Raw genomic sequence first — 6,177 nt, forward strand, 5'->3', positions numbered from 1 at the left:
AAATAACTCTATTACTCACAAGAATAGATTACACCAGTATTACAAAACTAAAAAAAAACTCTCAAACTCACACACTATCTAGGTTGTGATTACACTTCTCTGAGTGATTTTGAGATAATTTACAACTGAGGTTTGCACCTCTATTTATAGCTAAGATCTTATAGCGGTAGATAGGTGTGAACGAGGAAGGTGACGTGTGAACGTGGAAGGTTGGCGGCCATCACCATTTTCAACTTTGCTACTTCCACATGGTGTTCAAAGAAGGCTACTTTGAACATCTAGAAGGTGGGCTTCTAGATTGTAGGCTGGAAACCTTCAATTCTCCCCCTCCAGCCGAATCCACAAACATTCCAGTTATGTCTTTGCATAACTCCAATTTCTCTCGAGTCACCACCTTTGTCAACATATCCGCAGGATTCTCCTTTGTATGGATCTTCACTAGTCTCAACAGTTGTCGATCAATTACCTCGCGTATCCAATGATAGCGAATATCAATATGTTTTGTACGGGAATGGTACATGGAGTTCTTGCTCAAATCTAGAGCACTCTGACTGTCACAATATACCTTGTACTCCTTTTGCTTGATTCCAAATTTTTGGAGATAACGCTTTAACCACAACATTTCTTTTCCAGCTTCTGTGGCAGCAATATACTCTGCTTCAGTTGTGGATAATGCAACACATTTCTGTAGTCTTGACTTCCATGAAACAGCTCCCCCTGCAAAAGTGTAAATGAATCCTGAAGTAGATTTCCTACTATCAGGATCTCCGGCCATATCCGCATCTGTATAGCCTTCCAAGATTGGATCAGCTCCCCCGTAACAAAGACATATCTTCGTTGTACCTTTAAGATATCTGAGAATTCATTTTACCGCCTCTCAATGCTCTTTCCTGGGGTTGGAGAGAAAACGACTCACCGTTCCCACTACATGAGCAATATCGGGCCTTGTACACACCATCGCATACATCAACCTTTCAACTGCTGAAGAATATGGTACTGAAGACATTTCCTCGATCTCTTCCTTGGATGAGGGACAAGAACTCTTGCTTAACTTGAAATGGTTGGCTAATGGAATGCTAATAGGTTTGGCATTGTTCATATTGAAACGTGAAAGTACTCGTTCAATATACTTCTCCTGAGATAGCCATAACCTTTTATTCTTCCTGACTCAGGTTATCTGCATTCCCAAAATCTGTTGAGCCTGTCCTAAGTCTTTCATGTCAAAAGACTTCGAGAGTTCCTTCTTCAACTGGTTGATCTTCGTTGCGTCTTTCCCTACGATCAAAATATCGTCTACATATAGTAGAAGAGCAACGGAATTTCCTTCAGAAAACTTTTGAATTTAGACACACTCATCTGTTGCAGTTTTCTTATACCCTTGACTCACCATGCACGAGTCAAACTTCTTGTACCACTGCCTAGGTACCTGCTTTAAACCATATAAATTTTTCTTCAGCTTGCACACGAGGTTATCTCCTGAAACCTCAAAACCTTCCGGCTGCTCCATGTAAATTTCTTCTTGTAAATCTCCATGAAGAAAAGCTGTCTTTACATCCATCTGTTCAAGCTCCAAGTTCATACTTGCGACCAATCCAAGTATGACTCTAATTGAAGTCATCTTGACTACTGGTGAAAATATCTCGTTAAAATCAATCCCTTTCTTCTGTTGGAATCCTTTGACTACAAGCCGTGCTTTGTATTTCACATTTCACCACTTTTCCACTACCATCCTTTTTCAGCTTGAACACCCATTTATTTTTTAGTGCCTTCTTCCCTTGTGGAAGTTCTACCATCTCATAAGTCTGATTTTTTTTGCATAGAATCCATCTCATCCTGCATTGCGAGCAACCATTTTTCTTCATCCTTATGAGTTACTGCTTCATGAAAACTCTCTGGTTCTCCATCTTCAGTAAGTAGAAGGTATTCGGATTCTGGATATCTACTTGATGGAATCCGACCTCGTTCAGATCTATGAACTTCTGGAATATACTGAGGAGATCCACCATCATCTTCGCCTTGTGATGGTCCTGGAACATCTGGCAGATGGGGTTGTGGCTCCCCCTGCTCAGCACCGTCATTTTCATCACTATCTTCTACTTCTGGCATTTCTTATTGCACTGAAAATTCATTTCTCATGAATGATTCTGTTGTTGCCTCTGGTACCTGAGCAACAACATTTATCTTCTGAGATATTGTGGTCTTTTCAATATCTTCTATTGTCTGGATTTCATGGAACACCACGTCCCTACTTCTGATCACCGTTTTCTCCTTTGGATCCCATAATCTGTATCTAAATTCTTCATCTCCATAGCCTATGAATATGCATGGAGTGGTCCTTGCATCCAGCTTATGTCTGAGCTCTTTGGATACTTGTGCGTACTCCAAACATCCAAATACTCTTAAGTGAGAGTATGATGGATCCTTTCCAGACCACAGTTTCTCCGGAACTTCAAAATTCAGTGGTACTGATGGAGATCAGTTGATCAAGTAACATACAGCTCTGACTGCTTCTCCCAGAATGACTTTGGCAGCTTAGCCATACTGAGCATGCTCCGAACACGTTCCATGATTGTTCGGTTCATTCTTTCTGCTATACCATTGTGTTGAGGGGTATGTGAAACTATCTTCTCATGTCGGATGCCATATGATTGGCAATAGGCATCGAACTGCCTGGAAGAGTATTCACCGCCGTTGTCGGATCGAAGACACTTTAACTTCTTTCCTGTCTCACGTTCTACCATGACATGGAACTGTTTGAAGTAATCGAACACCTGGTCCTTCGTCCGCAAGAAATATACCCACACCTTTCGAGAAGTATCATCGATAAACGTCAGAAAGTATCGATTGCCGCCAATTGATTCAACCTCTAAGGGACCGCAAACATCAGAGTGTACCAGACTGAGTAACTCTAATTTTCTCGTTGAAGAGGAATTAAACGAGACTCTATACTGCTTATCAAACAGACAATGATTGTAAGGATCTAGTGCAGCGTCCTTGTCTACATTGATAAGCTCATTCTTTATTAGGGTAGACAACCCTTTCTCACTCATGTGACGGAGTCTCTGGTGCCATAAATTTTGTGAAGCCTCCTTTTCTGCAACATTAATACTGTCTGTGCAGATCTTCACATGAGTCTTGTACAATGTGCCACAAATGTATCCTCGAGCGACTATCATAGCGCCTCTTGACAATTTCCATCTATTCTTTCAAAAGTATTACAATAAATCAGGTAAAATGGTTAATTTTGTCCAAAACAAAAGTATCTTTGTACAAAATATGTGATATATGTTTTAAAGAACTTGGTAAATTTTTCCCACACTTGGCTTTTATTTTCCTTTATTTGCCTTTTTATTGTCCTCTATTCCATTTTAGATGAATTCTAACATTTTGGGTTGTTTCTCAATTTATGTTCTTTCCGAGGTAACAATAAGTTCGGTGTTAACACCTAGTTTTATCGTTCATAAATATGTATAAACATGATTTTGAATTCATTTAATGGAAAATTTTGAAAAATTTTACTAGAATTGGGTAGTCAGTATATAAGACTAGGGCTGTTCTTTATTATCAGAGAGCACTAGATTCTAATACAACTACTGCGTTACTAGTATTTTTAATGGTAACCAAGTGTATAAGTCAAAAATTTTAAAAATCCAAAAGAATTTAACCCCTTCCTACACTTAAGATCTTGCAATGCCCTCATTTGCAAGAAATCAGTAACAATTTAAATTATTGAGGGTAATTAGCGCAGAAAAAATGATTAAATTTTACCAAAGTTTTCAAACATATTGGCGTTTGTTTGTTGAATGATAAATGGTGCACATCATTTGTTCATTCCTGCAGTTGTTATTTCACATATATTTTGCATCTTATTATCAAAATTAGTTGCTTTTGCTGAACTTAATGCCAGTCTTTGAAAATGCGTTGTTTTACCCTGTTTTGTACATGAGATAAACTACAAACATATATATACATATTTTTGAAGTTGGGTATATCACCCCACATTCAAAAATTATTAAAAATCTAATAAGAAAAGTTAGAAAATTTATAAAAACTATTAAAGTATCAAAAGAAATATTAAAAGTATAAAATTACAAGTTACCAAATAAATAAAAATAAGCATAAAGAAAATCAGGGTTGATAAGGATTGTGCCAGTAGGGATTCCATTCATAGCCGTATGTACTGTAGAATGCTTGAGCTGGGTCATATGTAGGGTATGGTGGCCGGGTCTGTATAGTCCAGGGTGGAAATACGGGCATTGGAGTAGCAATGTAGTTTGCATTTATGTGTGCACAATGACTTATGATTTGGTTTTGATGATACTGCCAATCTTGAAATGCTCGTTGTCTAGTCATTTCATACTCATGATGAGCCATAAAAAGTTGCATTTATGTCATCTCATTCCCCCCTCCCGCGTTACCTTGCTGCTGATCTCTTTCGACCTGTGGATGCGAGCCATCATATGGTGCTGCTGCGTTATGTCGTTTCTTTAAAACCTTAGCACCATGATATACTTTCAAACCAATTGGATCACGGGGTTCTGGTGCTGCAATTATTAATCCCCCCCGACTTCTATTGACACCGAGATACTCAGCAATTAAAGTAACAAAGATACCACCTTCGATTATACCATTAGGCCGTATACTCTTAACTATAGCTGATAAATAATAAACCACACAATAAGGTATACTCACAGCGCTCTGTGGGTCTCGAATACACATGAGATAAAATAAATCATTCTCATTTACTTTCTCTTTGTTCTTACCTCGCTGTGTAATCGAGTTTGCTAAGAACCTATGGATTACTCTTAGCTCAGCTCTATCAATATCAGTATAAGAGTTATTCCCCCCACGAAATCGGTTATGCCTAGTCATTCTACTACATACACCATTCATATCAAAATTCTCATCAACCCTCCTACCCTCAACTATCAACATTTGACAATCAGCAGATGCTAGTTCCTCAGGCGTATATATACACAAAGCCTGAGCCATGTCTAGTACAGACATGTGGCGCATCACACCTCCTAATAAAAATCTAATAAAACTATGATCGGTTAAGGTAGATACCCGATCATTTATTTCAACACTACATAATAATTCTACACACCATTCTCTATATACACGCCTACGTATATTAAACAAACGCTCCCAATCAGTAAAAGTAGAATTACCATACCTTTGTGTAAGTAATTCTCTGATTGGACCGGCCAATCCGACTGTTTCTAACGGTTTCCAATCTATTACTCTAGGTACTTCAACAACATTAGACTGAAGTGTGTGCAAGTTCCTCTGGTATTTTGGATAATCTATCCAATGTCGATCAAACCTTAAATTAGGATGTAAATCTGCCAATTCTATATTTGAATATGAAATGAATTGATGCGGTAGATCTTGTCTATATTGGTCATTAATCTCCTGTTCTTCTGCATTCTCAGGAGGAGCATTGTGAGCCTGAGATGCGGATGAAGATTCACCCCTTTCAGTCTGCAAAACACATTAAACACAATTTTTGTGCATCCAAATATGCATTAGTGTTAGCAAAATCATAAACCAAAACAATCATAATGACATGTTTAATCCATATTAAACTTTATACGCATTTTCATAACATTAACAATTCTACACTTTTACAAATGAACAAATATGAGAATGTATACAATGTTCTTTAGCTTTTATCTCAAATAACATGTCAAAATAATCATTACTAGCAATTAAACAAGTTCCAAATGGCATTCATATCAATTAAATTGAGTTCATGCATTTTTGACTCAAAAAGTCCACTTTAATTCTTGAAAATCATGTTTAGGATCAAAGTTTTGATCATTTAGCAACCTAAACATGTTACACTACTCAATTTAGTATAAACTAACAACAAAATTCGGCCATAACCCGTTTATATCAAAAGCCCCAATTTTGCTCAAGAACACAAACCCTAGATTACTCAAAATTTGAAGTTTAAGGCTTCTAATCATGTTAAATAGCATCAATCTAGGTTATACAAGCATAATATACAATCAATTTAAACACAATTACACTAGAAATCATCAAAATCAAATTAGGAATATTTTTGTTCAAGAACACTAATAATTCAAATTAAAGAGTGTTTAGGTATAGAAATTACCGATTTTCTTGAAAAACTTCTTGGTAGCATCCTTCTCAACTTGATTTTAGCAAAAA

This window comes from Rutidosis leptorrhynchoides, chromosome 7 (genome assembly GCF_046630445.1).
Source record: "Rutidosis leptorrhynchoides isolate AG116_Rl617_1_P2 chromosome 7, CSIRO_AGI_Rlap_v1, whole genome shotgun sequence".
Taxonomy (NCBI): domain Eukaryota; kingdom Viridiplantae; phylum Streptophyta; class Magnoliopsida; order Asterales; family Asteraceae; genus Rutidosis; species Rutidosis leptorrhynchoides.